Below are 18,906 nucleotides of genomic sequence, written 5' to 3'. Positions count from 1 at the left end.
AGCTTATTATATCATCAGTAACCATATGAAATGATTTATATAAAGCATTTTATATAAATTTATTTTACATAACAACCCAAGGAGTTATACAAAATTACCATTATTTGATAGTTGAAGAAAAAATAAGGAAAAATTGGAACTTTTCCTTGAGACAGGATCAAGACATGTATCTCTGGCTAGCATAGAACTCACGATGTTGACTGAGATGACCTCAAACTTGCAGTGATCCCTCTACCTGTGTCTCCAGAGTGCTATGATTTCAGTTATGGGAATTTTTAAAAATTAGTTATTTTTGGTAAGTTAGAAAAGTTTTTCACATTGGAAGTGAGCTAGGGTTCTGTCTATTTAAGTTGGTTATCAAGCTAGATATTTAACAGTTTGATTTATAATCTCCTTGTAGGGTTTTATCAGAGCATTTAATAGGTTAATGTGATTGTACTGTTAAGGGAGACACAATAAAGAACATTCTGCACGTATTTACTCATCAACCCTGAGTCCCGTGTAGAATCCCTTTGCAGCTGCAGAGCAATACTTCTGACGACCTCCTAGGTGGGTAGAATGCTTTTTTTCTCTCACTCATCCTCATTTGCTCTATTCACTTTTAGGGAATGAACCCCAATTAAAGAAAGCCCCAGTAATACTTCCAAAGTAAAAAAAAATACATATCTTATTATTTTAGTTCTGAAATACTGTATCTCTGCCTCTGAAGCCTTCTTGGAAATGGAGAGACATATCATGACGTTTTTATTCTTTTCACTTAGCAGGACTAATGAACAGAAGACACCTCGTCCTTTATCATTACCTCATTTTTCTGTGTCTTCTGCAAGAGCAGACACTGTGTATTAGCACTTTTCACTGTGGTTATGAGAGTATGACATATACCACGCAGTAGGCTGCAAGGTGACGTGGGCTGTAACGTCTTGGGTCCTTCCCAGAACTTAGAATCTATGCTCCTACTTGAAATAAAACTCATTCTTCATGCATTCTATTCCAAATGTGTTTCATTCTGAGCACATACCAAATACATCAGTACTCAGTTATAGTTTAATTGGCCAGCTCTCCAAATACCCAAAGAAAATAGGAGAAAGCTTTGTGGTAGCTAATTGCAATCATGTTGAAACCCCAAAGTAGAAATTCTACTGATTCGCCATTCCCTTTGTTCTCAGTTCTACACTTTATTGAAACATGACACGTGTGGGTATTCATGAACTTCTAATATCAAGCTTAGTCCAGGGATAGATCGTGTGTTTTCTACATTTGTCAGCCCTTTAAATCCAATCTTTCCAAATTCCACAAATGGAAAAGTGGCTACATAGGGACTTAACACATTCCTTTTCTTCTTATCCCACTACCCAAGTGCCTCTTAAAAGGGATCTTTATGTGGGCCTAATTGGTAATGCACATGCAGATGCATAGTTAGTTACCCAATCGCCCAAGCAACTGGGTCGCAATGGGTGGAGATGTATTTTTCTTAGACACTCTGCTGGCAAATAGCTCCCTGCTTTAGCCCTCGGAAAACAAGCTGTGGTTTGTTTGATGTTTTAGGTTAGGGAGTGGCTGGCAGCATTCTGTGAAAAAGTGAGACTTTCAACACTGTAAGTCATTTGCTGACTTTATTTAACAATATCTAAACCATTTAAACCAACAGTATCATATAGCTTGGCACATTATACCACTACAGATCTTCCGGAAAGGATGAAATGGCCAAATATTTACATGCATTCCGTTTTCTTTACATATTTGTATTTCTACCATTTTGAAAATTAGAATATAAACATTCTGTTTAAAAATCTGTTCTCCCCCACATACTACATATTCAAAGAGCAAACACACTTTCCCTTTAGTATGTGTGTGTGTATATATATATATATAAACATATATAAATATAAATAATTCTAGGTGTCTCTTAGTTTTACACTTTAAATATCTAGTTCTACCTAAATAGTGCAACCCTTTGTTTTATGATGCAAAAAAATTATAAAATCTGCTGTCCCTATAATTACATTGCCCTTTGCCGTCTCTTAAAAAGAAAAAAAGAAAAAAGGATGCATGTGTGTTGGAGGGGGTGTTCAAATTTCCCCCCTGTTTTATTTGCACCCTATTAACAACTGTTACTGGAGCTTTAATTATGCCCCGGTGATTGTGGAGTTGTGGCTGACTTGTGTCATTTTCCTCCCAGGGGATGCCTTATAATTACCAGCATCCATCGTGGCTGCGTGTAAGCTGATGCTTTTTATTACCAGTTCAATAATCACTGCATCCTTGTGAACATCTGCTCTGCAAGCCATGCATCGGGGGGCCCAGCGCCTGTCACTTGATGTGCCCTCACCACGGTGACCTTGGTGCCCTCTCCTTCGCTTTATATCTAATTTGTTTACTAGAGGGTCTGTCCAGAAAGTCTCCCAGGAAGGCAATTAATACACTACATTTGCAAACAAAAGAAAAATTTGCCCTTTCTCTCCTTCCTCTTTTTCCAGGTTATTGTCTTCGTCTTCCATTCCATAATTTCATTTCCTAGGAGAATGAATTGGTTTGAGACTTCAGGAATCAAGGTGAATAAGAGCTTCTTGGGGAACGATCCACCTGCCTCTATGGAAAGCAGGTAGACAATTTGGTGGGATTTTGTCCCCTGAAAATGTGAGAGTGTGAGCCACAAGTTATAGCTCTATCAAATACTTCATTCATAGCAAGGGAAGGGCAATTTGTTTGCCCCATTCTGATTGTGCATGCTTAGCCTCCTGTCTCATTCTCTTTTCTATCCTCAGTCGCTCTCTCTGTTCTTTGTTTTCCACAGTAATTCCTCCTGCTTCAGCCATTCTTCTACAAGCCTCTTGGTCTCCTTCTGTCTTTACCTAATGCTTGCCAGATAAAATAACTTATCTTGGAAACAACTGTTTGTCCTCCAGGCGGTGTCTTTGAGTAACTACTTGTCACTAATAAGGCTACTGTGGACATCACTTACTAATCTTTATTAGGTATAATATTAAAAAAATAAGAAAAGAATCCTAAAGTTTTAGATCCAATGATTTTATAAGTATTTTTTGAACTTCTTGTTAAGTTTAGAGCCGGTGAACAGACTATATGATTTTTTGACATGCACACTTGTTCCTAACATTTATGGTTCAAAATATAGTGACATCACAGACCACTTCACCATGGTCTGCTTCTAGTGTGTAGGTATTTCTTGAACAACCTTACCCTCAGCAGTTCCTAAAACCTCAAAATGAGAACTAATTTAAGTCAGTTCTGCAGAGGTACAAGAAAGGAGAGTCGTCAGTTATGCCCTCGTCACTGGCCTAAGAGAGCGCTGAGAAGTAGACTGAACTTGTTTTCTGTACCCAGAGGGCCAACCTAGTAATGGACTCAGTTCGGAATATATCCTGTAAAATAGAAGATATATTCAATTGTTCTAGTTTATATAATAAATGTTAATATTTATTATAAATAATATAATATATTATGCTATTATGATATATTATAATTAATTGTTTTAATTAATTAAATGTTATATTATGTTACAAATTATATAATGTATGATATATCTATCTATATCTATATCTATATCTATATCTATATCTATATCTATATCTATATCTATATCTATATCTATATCTATATCTATATCTATATCTATATCTATATCTATATCTATATATATGTATGTATATATGTATACACACACACACACATATACCTAACCTGAGATGCAATATTCATAGACAGACAGACCTTGCCATGTCTATCTTTAAAACTCATGCTTTAAGGCATTCTACAAAGAGTATAGGAACAAAATCACACGCTGGGTGACAGATGAATTAGGCATTTATTGTTCCATTGTACACTCAGTTGTGTCATGTGATGTGTTTCTGGATACTGTCTTACAAGATGATGTGTTGCTGAAGAAGACACGGGAGAGTATGTTTTGCTGTTGAAAGCAGACATGTTTTGCTAAGAACAGACTGGTGGTGTTTTTCTGGAAGTTGCCTGGTGAAAGGGCAGGTAACGTTTTGCCTGAGTGGATGCTTAAGGGGACATGAGATGTTTGGAATGACTATAAGTATAACCCAACAGACAGTCGGCGATGCTCTTGCATTGGTTCACCTTGGGCTCCAAGGTGTCTTTGGGCTCTACAGACACTTGTCTTCACTGATGACACTCTTCCATTAGTTTGCCTAGCTTTATTTGCTGATCTTTGTTTATTGTGTCTTCTTAGAGAGTAACTTACCAAAGAACTTCTAGTGGTATTCTGGCTACTTCTTGCCACTTCAGCAGACTCGTGCAAATCAAGGTGTTTTACCAGTGGACTGAACTGCTAACAATAAAGATTGGGATAGCACCATAGCTCCACAGAACTATTTTTAAACAGATTCACAGTCCCATTTTTTTCTATTAACCTTTTCTCCCCTATGTCTGGTGGTGGTGTGATGGTAGGGATGTTAAAGTGTTAAAGAACCATAATTAAAGTAGGTTTTGAAAAATCTAAGCCTACAAACAGGGACCCAAAAGAATTAAAACTTGAAAGACATCTTAGGTCCACTTTTCTTCAGGTATTTCCAAACTACAAATCAAGAAGATTTTGAATATGTTGCTCCAAACTGTAACTGAAGCCCACATTTAACATGGAGTAATAGAGCCATCAGAATCTTGTAACCCAGACCTCACTTAATTTAACCAACTTGGTTCATGACAAAAGTCTAAGAATCATATAATGGGCCTATGGAATGATATCAATATCAAGTTGATGTTGTAAATCTTGAAGGACCTAGGAAGGAAACTACAGAAGAAGTATACAGAGGGGAAAAGGGATGGGCAGAGGGAAACAAAAGTATTTGAAAACAAAGGCTGTAAAATAGGAGGGAGGCTGTAGCCACCAAAACTTGTAGTTGAGAAATTAATTCCCTACAGATGAAATGACAATAATAGTATGCTATGGAAATTACTTTAAAAATTATGGCTAGAATTCAAAAAGAAAATTTATTCTTACTTATTAAATCGACTTATCAAAATAAATCACAAAATAAATATTAAAAACAATTGGCTATGAAAACTAAACATTTAGAAATTAAAAAAGGACATTAAATACTTGAAATCCAATTCTTCCACAATAAACTTTGAACTAATTGCAATTTAAGTGGAAAATAAAGAACTGAGACCCTTCCCTTGCATGAAGCACCCAAAGGAAAAGGCACTAGAACATGTGAGATCATAGTTCCCAAGTATGGAAATTGATCATGGAGGTTTTTGTCTATGCCCGATAAAAATTCCAATAATATGTTGGCAAAATGGCAAAGAAGTGAAATTGTAAGAAGTAATTCACACTTCATGGTGTGTCTCTACTGATGAAGTATTAGAAACTATCTGAAGGAATGTGGCTTTTAAATATCCAATAATAAAATACTGATGTCTTGGTAATTTTTTTCATTCAAATGGGAAATGTATGTGGTGCCTTCATGACAAACAGTAAGAATGTGGGTGATGAAAAGAGGAAGCAGGGGAAGCATGGGTGAGACTGGGATGGCTATTCTGGAATGTGCATGTTTTGCACCCTTGATAGGATTACCCTGATATGTAAAGTCAAGCTTTCAAAGACTCACCTAGAGTTCATAGTCCCAGATATGATCCAGCATGTCCCATTGTGGATGCTGCCCAGGCTTCCTCATCAATCTCTGATCATTCATGAGAAATGAACCCTGAGTCATTTTATGTTTCCTTCTGTGGTCTCATAATTAACTTTGCCCTCCTGTCCAAAAATGCTCCATGACCATGGCAATCCTCAGAGCTTCTTTCTCAAAGCAGGCTCTCAGGGAGTGCTGCTAACCGTATTTATCAATCCTAATGCCAAGTAGGGATGAGCATCCTCAGGTAATGGAAGGTAATAGTAGATGAGAGCAACTCACATTTCAGATCCAAATGCTGCCAAAGCTAGTCTCACCGAAAAGTCTGCTAGGAAACCTCTCGTGAGGAGATGGAGGGAATAGCTGGGTCTTGACTACTCCTTGGAATAGTACTGTGTAGGAATTGGGTTCAGTATTAACTATTTGTGTTATAGGATCTTGGACTTGAAGATTAGATACTCTTAACTGAAGGAAGAACTAGCTACATAATTTATGTGGCCTAGATCAAAACGAAAAGATAGGATTTCTGGATTAAAAAAAAAATTTCTAAGATGGTAGTAACACTGATGGCGGCCCACAAGGGTAGCTCCAGCTGTACCATCTAACAAGACTCACCAGAACAGTTGCTGCAGGAGCTATCCCCACAGAGAAGCACACCAGAAGACTCATGAAAGGAAACTTCACCTGCAGTTTTTAGAATGTCCCAAAGTATATCACTTAACATGGTGCAAGCAGATGAGAAGAAAATATTTTAGGAGTTTGCCTCTATCTTCATAGATATGTAGAACACTGAGCCAATGTGGATCATGGAGCCAATTAGGTAAGAAATTGATAAGTTGGCATGAGAAGTAAAGGTCAGTGGAGTGGAATTAGACCACCACCCCAACTCACAAAGTTTATGTCACTAACATTTATTTTATTATGTAACTTTTGTTAGGAAAAATAGCATTCAAAACTTAATTTCCATTGATAAGTCATCAGGGTACTACTTAGACTCTAACACATAGTTCTCATAGCAAGAAGAAGTCCAACCTCAATTGTCTAATCATTTACCTACTCCAACAAGCTTCTTCTGGCTGCAAAGCTCTCTGTCAGCTTAGTAGCTTGTACCCATTCCAAACGTATGTGTATATCCCAAATAGTCTTTCTTTCATTTTTCCATTCCAAAGCAAAAACACTGTAAGCATTGAATCATTTGCTCTGTGTGGTTTGTTGACTGAAAACAAACATTAAGATGCACTTGACAGAGAAATCCATTCCTGCTCTGGGCAGATTTTTGGCATCTGGCTTTATTACCTGATTGAAAAGTGGTTGAAATTGATTGACAAATATGGTAATGAAAACCCCACTACCTTAGACCCAGGATCCATGCTTTTACAAATGCATAACTTACACAGAGCAAGGATTCATCATAGGTTGATTGTACTGAGTCTGAAAGAATACTGGCCTAACTGCAGAGCATGTTCCCTATGGTGTTTGAGATGTGGAAGAGAGGCTATCATCAAAGGCCCAGATGCCCTACTAGGAATTTGAACTTTCTAGGCACATGGAGGATGCCACCACCACAAAATTCCTACCCAGGAAATATAGATCATGTCACACTGTTTACAATGGTATTGAAGGACTAGATATGACAAGCAGATGTACCAGCCTTCCTGCTCTTTCTGCTTCATTTTTATCCATGGCAATGTTGTACATCAGAAGCATCTTATACGGTAGACTCCGAGTGCCTTGAATAGAGAAGGATCTTACCTGTTTTGCCTCCTTGCTGTGTTTGCTTGCACTAGAATGGTGTTATTGAGGGGTGATACACAAAGCCCTCTATACATTTCAACTCATAATGCTACATCCATGAAAATAGACATTTCAATGTTTTGTTTGCTGATGTATTATTGCATCATACTCCATAATTATAATTCAGAATACTCTTTATTAATTCCTGAGGCTGAGGATATTGCTCAGTTCATAAAGTGCTCACCATGTAAGACTAGAGAACCCCAGGAATCATGTGAAAAGTTAGGCAGACCAGCACACATGTGCTACCAACACTGGGGAAACAGAAACTGCCAGATCCTTAAAGATTGATGGTTAGGCAGTCTTGCCTAATTGTTGCTCTCCAGATTTATTGAGAGACTCTATCCCAAAACATAAAAAGCAAACAAGAGGATACCTGCCATTGACTTCTGGTCATAGCATCCACACAATTTCACCTGTCACACATGCACATGTGTATGTACAAACTACTCTGTTTCCACAGTGGCAGTACAGGATGGCCAGCCAGTATTCTTCCTTCCCTTTGAATATAATCTTGATCTCTGTATTATTCGTTTCACTGCTTCATTGAAATGTCTTACAAAAGAAACTTAAAATATTCTCCTTTTTTGGTTCAAAGTTCTAGGGTATCGTCCTTCACAGCTGAGAAATCTTTGTGGCAGGAGCTTGAGGTAGTTGGCATTATTGTAACTGCAGTCACAAAGTTGATGGGCATGAATCTTTTTGGTCAGCTTGATTTCCCTTTTCTATACATCCTACAATTTTTTTTTCTTTTTGTTTTTTCAAGACAGGGTGTAGCCCTGTGTAGCCCTGGCTGTCCTGGAACTCACTTTGTAGACCAGGCTGGCCTCGAACTCAGAAATCTGCCTGTCTCTGCCTCCCAAGTGCTGGGATTAAAAACGTGCGCCACCACCACCCAGCTCACATCCTACATTTTTTTTTTAGAATTAATTTTTTATTAGGTATTTTCCTCATTTACATTTCCAATGCTATCCAAAAAGTCCCCAATACACTCCCCCCCACACACACACTCCCCTACCCACCCACTCCCACTTTTTGGCCCTGGCATTCCCCTGTACTGGGGCATATAAAGTTTGCAAGTCCAATGGGCCTCTCTTTCCAGTGATGGCCGACTAGGCCATCTTTTGATACATATGCAGCTACAGTCAAGAGCTCTGGGGTACTGGTTAGTTCATAATGTTGTTCCACCTATAGGGTTGCAGATCTCTTTAGCTCCTTGGGTACTTTCTCTAGCTCCTCCATTAGGGGCCCTGTGATCCATCCAATAGCTGACTGTGAGCATCCACTTCTGTGTTTGCTAGGCCCCGGCATTGTCTCACAAGAAACAGCTATATCTGGGTCCTTTCAGCAAAATCTTGCTAGTGTATGCAATGGTGTCAGCGTTTGAATAAAATACATCACATCCTACATTTTTATACACCATAAAATAATGCTGCCCTCTCTCAAAGTGGGTCTTTGCACCTTCATTAACATAATTTAGCAGATCTCTCATAGACATGCGCAGAGATTCAGATTCATGGTGATTGGAAGACCTATCAAGCGGATAATCAATATTAGCTATAATAACCTCCAGCTTCTCAGTATTTATATGGCCACCTCATGAGCCCCTTCAGTGAAAAGGGTTGCTTAGTCTAAGAGCAAGCATCCCTTCTCCAAGATATCCCAGTAAGTTACAAAAGTTAAGAATGTGCCTATGTAATGATGGTTAGTAGCCATTCAAACACCAAACATTTATTTACATATTTCATTTTATTCTCAGTAGCAGGAAATTACATTATTCTTTCCAAATAAAATCACCTCATCTCAAAGACTCAGTACTTAAGCCCTTTGGAATTTCAGCAAGGTAAATAGTTCTAGAGAATTGCAAGTACCCCCATCACTGAAGACCTTAGCTGGTTGAGCACCAGATCTTAGGGATGCAAACTTACTCTGAAGGCCTGTTCAAAGAATCATTGACATCAATAAAAGTCAAGTAAAATAGACCTATTACTACCTGCTGTCACTGATGTTTACGCATTAACTTGTTCAAAGCTCCATGAACTCTAAAGATTCTTATTTTGAAATGAGGACTTTTCCAACACTTCATTCTGAGAGTGTTTGTGGGAATTCCAGAACAGGAAAATAAGCAATCAAGTCTTCATTACGCACTATCTATACATGCTCTGCGTACACCAAAGGCATCGATACTATCTATACATGCTCTGCGTACACCAAAGGCATCGATACTATCTATACATGCTCTGCGTACACCAAAGGCATCGATACTATCTATACATGCTCTGCGTACACCAAAGGCATCGATACTATCTATACATGCTCTGCGTACACCAAAGGCATCGATACTATCTATACATGCTCTGCGTACACCAAAGGCATCGATACTTTAGGACCTTAAGAAGCTAGCTGTCACCTAATTGTCTGTTTTGGTCATTTAGTGGAGCCTCTATCTGCATTTGTAGGGTTTATCAGCTCTATCTGTTTGTGAGTATAGTAAGTCATAAGCACCACAATGTGTCTTAGTTAAGGTTTTGTTGTGTGATGAGACACTATGACCATATAATTGAGGCTGGCTTACAGTTTCAGAGGTTTTGTCCATTACTGTCATGGTGAGAAAACATGGCAGGCAGACATGGTGATCCACAGAAAGCAAGGAGAGACTGTGTGCCACACTGGGTGTAGCTTGAGCATAAGAGACCTTAAAGCTTACCCACACAGTGATAACAAGACTTCCAACAAGGCATCCAATAAGACCACATCTACTCTAACAAGTACATACTTCCTAATAGTATCATTGTCTATGAACCAAGTATTCAAACAAATGGGGCCATTTTTTGCAAACCACTATACTGGGCTAGAGATAATTTTCAATTTAAGAAGTATAAATTCTGTGGCTGGCCTAGAAATATAATTCTGTAGTAGAATGCTTGCCTAGAATCCTAGAATATTAATTATTGGGTTCAATTCTAACATGGGAGGAAGGAGAGAAGAAAGGGAGGTAGACAGAGACAGAGAGAGACAGAGATAAAGAGACAAAGGCAGAAAGACACAGTGACATAGAGACACAGAGACAGACATGGAGAATATGGACTATTAATGACAGGATCCACCTAGGCAGGCCTGGGAGGTGGAGAAGGGCATTTGTTTTCTCCCATTCTCATTATTTTACTTCAGCTCATGAATAAGTAGATGAGTTTGTGGTCTTCTTTCCAAATCAATGAAAGGGTTTTCAAGTTAGAAGGGTAATTTAAATTTACTATCCATATATCCATGTCACTTCTGCCCTCCTCTAAACCTGATATATATGATTATTTTGGAATGCTTCAAGTTTAAAGCCTGTGTCTGCATGATGAATATGCAGGCCTTCATATCAAATACCCCGATTAATGATAATGTGATCATTTGTCAATGTTAAGTCATCAATGTTCACAGAAGGCCAAGCAAGCTACTCCCCACCCACAACTCCAATCAGAGCTAGCTGGGTCTCCACCCACAAGAAAAACATTAGCCCTTTAACACAGCATGTCACATCACCTGCTGACAGTCTCAAAGCAGTAAGACAAATAGTGTGTCTGTCTGTGCTTAAGAATGGCTGTACTAAAACAGCTCCTATATGTCTAGGTTTGGAGAGGAATGTTCATGGGCAGAATTTTAATTAATAAAACATTATTTTTAAGACTCTAAAATACTAATATAGCTTCAAAGGGATATTTTTATTAACAATGTACATTTGAGCTGTAGCAATTAATACAATAGGAAATCTGCCTTTTCCCTTCTATGTGTAGAATCTAGAAAAGATAACAACACAATATGATTATACACATTCTAGTAGCTGGACCAGTATAGGAATAAAGCTCTTCACATATTGTTTCCTGCCAATATAATTTTACCAGATCATCACTGATTATTCACAAGTAACCCTTTTTTTAAATGACAGTAAATACTACTTGAAATTATGATTTTATTAAAGGCCTCTGAAGTATGCGACAGTAATATATTTAATTCTTAGTCACATACTTGAAAGAAAATGGTTCAGGTTTAACATACACAGCAATAGAAAAGTGAGTTCTTCTCACTGAGCTTCATTTTACTCATCTGCAGAGTGCTTTGAAGAGTACCTAACATAAAAAGTTGTGGATTCACATTAATGCAAATTGCTAAGGGTAGAGCTTAAGACTCGCAGACACCCTGGGCTATATTCTGAATCACCCATGTCAGAAGGTGAAAGATTACATCACAGATAATAAAGATTATTTAAAGTTCAATTCCAGTTGTCTTTGATAAAATGGCATTTTTAACAACAATATATTCTTATAAATATTCAAATTATACCATTCAGTCATAAATATATACTTAACACTGAAATATATATATAAATATGAGTAGAATGAATCCTTAGCTTTACAAATTGTGGGATAGGAAGGCTACTGAGTAAATATCACTTAGACAAACATACTTAACTTTTAATTTTGTATTACTTTTCACGGATTTCCTTGGATTGATTGACAAGAAATTCAATTTAAAATCTGAGTTAAGAGTGAGAGATTTAAGAATATTCAATTCTAAGTGAAATGTCTTCATCAAACTTCTCTCCTCAAGGCTCAGGGAGCTTTGTGGAGAGGAGACAGAAAGATTGTTAAGAGACAGAGGGGATGGAGGGCTCCAAGGAAACAGGGCTGATGTCCGTATGAATGTATAGAGACCATGGTTGCATGCACAGGGCTGCACAGGTGGAAGTCAGACAAGCTCCCAGTGCTGAGTGGGGGAAGTGCATATAGGACACCTACCTGTAATCAAGATGCTACCTGCAACTGATACCCACTTACAAAGGTAAACTTAGCTTTTTACAGTAGAGTCTTACTGGTATATTAACCACACATAAGGGGAAGCATAGAGACTGGCAGTAGATGGCTGACAGAAAATTAACTCAATAATTTTCTTGTAAACTTTTTGTTTCATCTTGCTATGTTGGTTTTTTTTTCTTACTTATATTTTTAATATTTTTTCCAATTTTGTGGTGTGTGTGTGCATGTCTGTCTGTGTGTGTGTGTGAGAGAGAGATAGAGAGAGAGAGAGAGACAGAGAGAGACAGAGAGAGACAGAGACAGAGAGACAGACAGAAAGAGAGAGAGAGAGAGAGAAGAGAGACATTCTTGTATTTGTTTTTCTTTTGTATTTTTGTTTGTTTGCTTGCTTGCTTTGGTTTTTGTTTGTTTTCCTGTTTTTTCTTTAAATGTAGAGAGAGAATGGACTTGGGTGGGAAGGTGGAGAGGATCTTGAAGCAGTTAGGAAGGAACATGATCAGAATATATTATATGAGAGAATTTTCAAATAAAAATAATAGAAGGTATTTTTCAGTTAAGGGTGGTGTCTTCATCCTTAGCAGTCAACTTCATCATCTTAGCCATTGCACCCACTCCATTGTTTATCTGCCCTCATCCCTTGTCTTCATCAGAGAGGATGTTAGAACATCACAATGTTGGCAATGAACTGTACTGACCTGCTGACTTACATTTGAGGTGTCTAGAACATACCTTACCAAGTAGTCATTCTGTCTGGGTTTTTACAAAGCAGAGTGGTGAGCTCTGTGCTAGCCTTTTTTAGTCACCTGTATCTTCTAATAAAAATTGGGTTAATAAAGAGGTTAAGTTATTGGACTTCAAAGGCATTGTAGTGTAGGATCGAATCCCAAGTCCCTTATTACTACCATTTTATCCATGGATAAGACACACTATACATTATTCTACAGTACCCTCATGCCACAATGAGGCAGAAAGTTAATATTTATCTGAAAGGCTGTTACAAAACCTGAGTTCATCTGGCACCATAAAGGTCACCACATAAAAGGTACTAAGTGAAGGTTAGCCATCAGTAAGTTGTCCTTCAGTTTTACTGAAGGTGCTTTGGTGCACTGCAAATCGGTCTTGTGTTTTCATTAGTGCTTCTTCTTTTCCAAACTTATGCCACTAAAGTTGTATTTTTTTAAAAGTCTACTTAAAATGTAGTCTTAAAAGTTTAAGAGATTTACCATGACTATAATTTTCCAAATAGTGCTCATAGAACATTGAAATACCAATAGACTAACTCTACATGGATACTTGTTTTACTTTGTTATATTTTAAGTAATCAATGCTATTTCTTAGCACATCATATGCATGATGTTTAATTTGGTAAGGGAAAGTGATATGCTTATGTCTTATTCTTTGTCTTATGTAATTAACTGTCAGCCATTGGGACACCATTAACTTTTCTAATTGAGAAGAGTCAAGAGATGAGAGAAAGGGCACTATTTGCTATCTAGATTGTTGCCCCTGTCATTTCTGCAATCACTGCTACCTTTAGAAATGCATGATGGGTATAGAAAATGGAAATAACCTCCTGAGGGCTCTCAAAACAAACTCTGTTAGCTTATCGGGTTTGTAAAACTCTTTGTAACCATAAGAAAACATATGAAGCATCTTTAGAAGGTCTAAGATGCAATGTTTAGAACTAACAAATTAGACACCTGGGTAAAGTCTAACCATCAAGAAGTTGTGTGTGACTTATGAAATTTGTATAATGTTAGGATCACCACTCTTACACGCGTTCTCGCGACCGGCCAGGAAGAACGCAACAAACCGGAATCTTCTGCGGCAAAGCTTTATTGCTTACATCTTCAGGAGCCAGAGAGCAAGAGAGAGAGCAAGAGTGCAAGAGTGCAAGAGAGCAAGAGAGCAAGAGCAAGAAGAAGAACAAGAGCAAGAAAGAGAAAAAGAACAAGAACAAGAAAGCAAGAGAAAGAATGGCAAAACCCCGTCCCTTTTAAGGAGAATTATCCTCCGCCTAGGACGTATTACTCCCTGATTGGCTGCAGCCCATCGGCCCAGTTGTCATCACGAGAAAGGCAGAACACATGGCGGGAAAACTGCCCCTGCACGTGTGCAGATTATGTTTACCACTTAGAACACAGCTGTCAGCGCCATCTTATAATGGCAAATGTGAGGGCGGCTCCCAACACACCATCTGCATAACTGTCATGAAATTTCCCAGAGAGTGTCTTTCAGACTGGGCTAAGTGATCTTATGATCCTCAGAATGTTCGTGAAGTATCACACACAAAGTCTTCTTGTTATGTGAGGGAAAACACTGCCCCCCGTACTTATCCAAGCGCAAGCCATGTCTCTTATGAAGCTCAGCATGAGGAATTTTAACTCAGTCTTCATAGTGTACGTAGTCTCCGTTAGCTTCTCAGGACAGGATCTGTGACTTGGTACTTTGGTTGAGGGACCAGCCAGCCATGGGACCCAGGAAAGCAGGGCTGGAGAAACAGTGGGGTCAAGGCATGTCTAAATCCTGAAATCTTGTCCTAATATCATATCTTCAGGAGTAGGCTCATTTTCTCACTGTCCTGTGCCCAACCCAGTAATGGCACCTTTGCCTCACCAGAGGAGGTCACATAAGCCAGTAGCCAGGTTAAACTTTCTTTCTCCTTAACAGGTCATGTCCAGCAGCACCTGGAATTCTTCCTGTGTGTGTGATAAGTTAAGACTGGTGCTGAGTGATAGAGCATATTCCTAGTATGGAAGAGGCTCTAAATTCAAAGCATGCACACGCGCACACACACACACACACACACACACACACACACAAAAGCAGGCATGCAGCACACATGAAGCAACTGAATGAAACTTATGACTTCCATCCATTTACAGTGCATGAAATAAAGTTTCAAATAAACTGATGATTTTCGTTACTTTTATAGGCAGAGGTTCACATCATGATTGCCTTCTCCAAAGCTAAAGTATATCTAAACCTGTGAAAGAGGTTTTTCATTTCTTTAAGTCAATCCACTCTTTTTTTCTTCATTGCAGTATTATTTTAAAAGAAACCCGGATGTTGTCTCTAATGAGGACAAAACAGAGCTCCTCTCTGCAACTTGCATATGCTTTCTCACTCCTTCCTTCTTCACTCCAAAGCCATCACTATTTACAATGGACTTTAGTTTGAATTTCACGTACACGCTGTCATATTTGTCAAAGAGACTGAGCAAACTGTTCCTGAGCCACAAGGAGAGCTTTAGACACATTTACTAAAGGATTTTATGTTTGAATTTGTAAGATATTGTTAGTCCTTTCTACTCTCAGGGTTCCCTTTGCCCAGATGCTGGAATCCAAAATACTTCAAAGCCAAGTCTACAACAAATATCATCAGTGAATGACTGACTTGGGACAACTTGACTGTCAAAAGAGAGAGAGCACTGCACATTAGCTTTCCTTTTACCATGGCTCACAACTGAGCCAGTTTAAAAAATCATGCTGTAAGAGACATATAACTATAAGAAAAACTAACCGTGCAGCTCCCTCGTTATGATGCTTTGAATATGCTTGGCCCAGAGAATGACTATTTGGAGGTGTGGCCTTGTTGGAGTAGGTGTGGCCTTGTTGGAGGAAGTGTGCCACTCTGAAGATGGGCTTTGAGAATATCCTCCTGGCCACATGGGAGACAGTCTGCTCTATGACTTCCTTTGGCTGAAGATGTACAACTCTCTACATGGCTCCTGTAGCACCATGCAGGCTTAGATGCTACCATGCTTCCTGACATGATGATAGTAGACTAAACTTCTGAACCTGTAAATGGGCTGCAATTAAATGTTGTTCTTTATAACAGTTACCTTGCTCATGGTGTCTCTTTACAAGAAGAGAACCCTAACTAAGACAAAAATTGGTAACAGGGAATGGAGTGTTGCTTCCATAGGCCTAACCATGATTTTGTTTGGAGGAATGTGGATTTTGGGACTTTGGAAAGCAGTGAAGTGCTTTAAGTAGGGCTTAATGGGCTATCCTCATAAGAAAGGCTTCAGTGGAGAAGAATTTCAGTATGTGGATTAGAGACTGTTTTGTGGTATTTTGGTGAAGAATGTGGTTGATTTTACCCCTGTCTGAAGAGTCTGCCTGAGGCTAAGGTAAAGAGATTTATATCAATTGCAATGACAATGGAAGTCCCAAAGCCCATCACCACAGTGACACACTTCCCCCAACAAGGCCATACCTCCTAATAGTCCCACTCCCTGGGCCAAGCACATTCAAAGCACCACATTAGTATTACTCCAGTTCTTCATAGACTTGCTTATGAATTTCACTGATCATCAGAGACCACATCAGGTGTGAAGTCTGTCCACAAAAGAAAAACTCGAGCTCAGAAACACATTGCGCTTTCCACATATGGTCATGTTACAAGCGGTCACAGTTTTTCTCTGCCACTGTGAACACATACCCTGACTTAATTATGTCTCTCTGATTCTATTCACTGTGTCCACAAGGCTACTCCATGTTGGCTATGGTCTGGCGCTATGCTGATTTCCAACTAGGTCATCAAAACTCTTCAGATAACCATAGAGGTTCACTATTCAGCGTCTTCTTCTTCTCTCTAAGTCTCTATGTCATTATCTGCATTCATGTTGTTGGCTATATGCACAACCCTTGCACCTTAGACTAGCCCCAGTCATCTGCAAATATCTCTTTCTCCTTCAGTCCAAACTTTGCCCATGTCAATACTCACTATGATGGCTTTCTTAACAAATAAACTCCCCCTTCCTTCTTTAGTCTCTTTTTTATAAAAACTTGTGTTCATCACTTTCAGGTCTTACACAATTTAGAAACTTACTCTATGCAAGCAAAGAACCATGGATACTATTGAAATCAGTGGATGAGTATAAATCTTTTCTTATTCCACAATGATATCCATTCAATAACTCATTCACTAATATTCATTACACCATTGATGTGTTTTCTGTAAATGAGAACATAGAGTGTTTGTTCTTTCTTCACATATACCTTCCATCTGCTCCAGCTTCTTTACCATGTTCTATAGCCCAGAATCTGTAAACCATACTAACCCAGCTTTCATTTATGCTAAGCCAAGTCTCAAGGAGAGACAGCAAACCAAAAATTTGCCAATATCCTTCTTTCCATAAGAATATTCTCAGATATGTTAGTCTTAGAACTACATTAAAACACCAAAATCAACCCACTAGTGATACCAAAATCTGGTCATGTGTATGTTGTGTCTTCCACCATTCACAATGTGAGCAATTAAAACTGAGGAGTTGATTAAAATAAGTACCCATGGATTCATTTAAATTACACAAATAAAACTATAACACATTTTAATTAGTTAGAATCCCCTCAAATGGTGAGAAGAGTGGCATTTCTTGAATAATTTTGACCAGCTTTATAATAAAGGTAGTTACTTACTCTACATTCAGCTTCTTCTAATATATTGTTTATGTTTATATGAACAGAAAATGTAGCATCACTTGGATGTTTACATAGAAGTGGAAGAGTCCTGGTAGAGCCTTTATAGCCAATCACACTATTCTTCTATGATAACATCCAAACTCAACTAACACATGCTGGTAGTACTGGTTCATGGAGTCTATCGTGAACCATTCCTGTTCTGTTAATGTCTCTTCATCTATAGATTTCCAATCGACTATTTTGTAATATCATAACCTGGTAATGTAAAAATCAATAATGCTTTAGTGGGTTTATGCACTTTCAAGAAGTGTTGCATCTCAGCACATAATGTTCAAAATTTACATTTGACTTTGTCACCACCAATCTTATGAATCAGGAAGCTACTATCTTAATTAAAGTGATCGCGAATTTTCCAAAATCACACAGTAATTACATAAAATCTCTTATTTGAGATTGCCACTGTACTGTGTCGCGAAGTAGAAATGCTTGTGCATATTTCCCCCAAACTACTAAAAATGTACTCAAGGAATAACACATATGAAAATTAAAAACCATTTTCTTGCTTCACAGAGGGCAGAATTAAAGGAGATATATATATATATATATATATATATATATATAGATAGATAGATAGATAGATAGATAGATAGATAAATATATATTACTGAGAGTATATAGAGGTGACAAACACAGTAATTAAAAACTCAGTGTGGTACCATTACCCCAATTCCTGCTATAGCAGTTGTACCCAGCAAATAATTTGTGTGTACCATCACAGTGAACAGTAGCACAAAAAAACCTAATGAGATTCATATGGTTTTCAAATATGAGACTATACACATGGCCCCTTATACACATCCCAAAGCCCCTTATACACATGGCCCTTTTGGCTACCACAAGAAATAGAGAGGATGGGTTATCATAAATAAGAGGTCCCTTTCCGTTGCTTTCCTCTTCACTATCCTATTTAGTCATCTCTACTCTAAAAGCCAAGTTCCTTCATAACTCTGAGGTCACATGATGGCTTGTCTTGGCAGGAACTGCAAGACCTGAAACTGTGGGTTACAGAAAAGAAAGATTTAAGAGCCTCTCACCTCACAAACTTGGGCATCAGGTCAGGGGCAGTGACAACTTGTCAGAGTCTTGTTTGTGGCACCCAAACACACCACGCACTGGGACTGCAGAGATGGCTGGAAAGTTAGCAGACTCTGGTTTCCTAGGTCATTAATGCTATTGATTATTTTGCTGCTTAAATACCGAGGCAGG

General features: G+C 38.3%; 1 long non-coding RNA gene across 1 annotated transcript in view; it reads right to left on the bottom strand.

Annotated features, from left to right (window-relative positions):
- Gm13974 (predicted gene 13974) overlaps nucleotides 1-18,906 on the bottom strand; it is a 190,043-nt gene that overhangs the window by 169,232 nt on the left and 1,905 nt on the right. The window lies entirely within an intron of this gene.

Source organism: Mus musculus, chromosome 2 (genome assembly GCF_000001635.26).
Source record: "Mus musculus strain C57BL/6J chromosome 2, GRCm38.p6 C57BL/6J".
NCBI lineage: Eukaryota > Metazoa > Chordata > Mammalia > Rodentia > Muridae > Mus > Mus musculus.
Note: the sequence above shows the minus strand (reverse complement) of the source record. Positions and strands in the feature narration are given on the sequence as shown.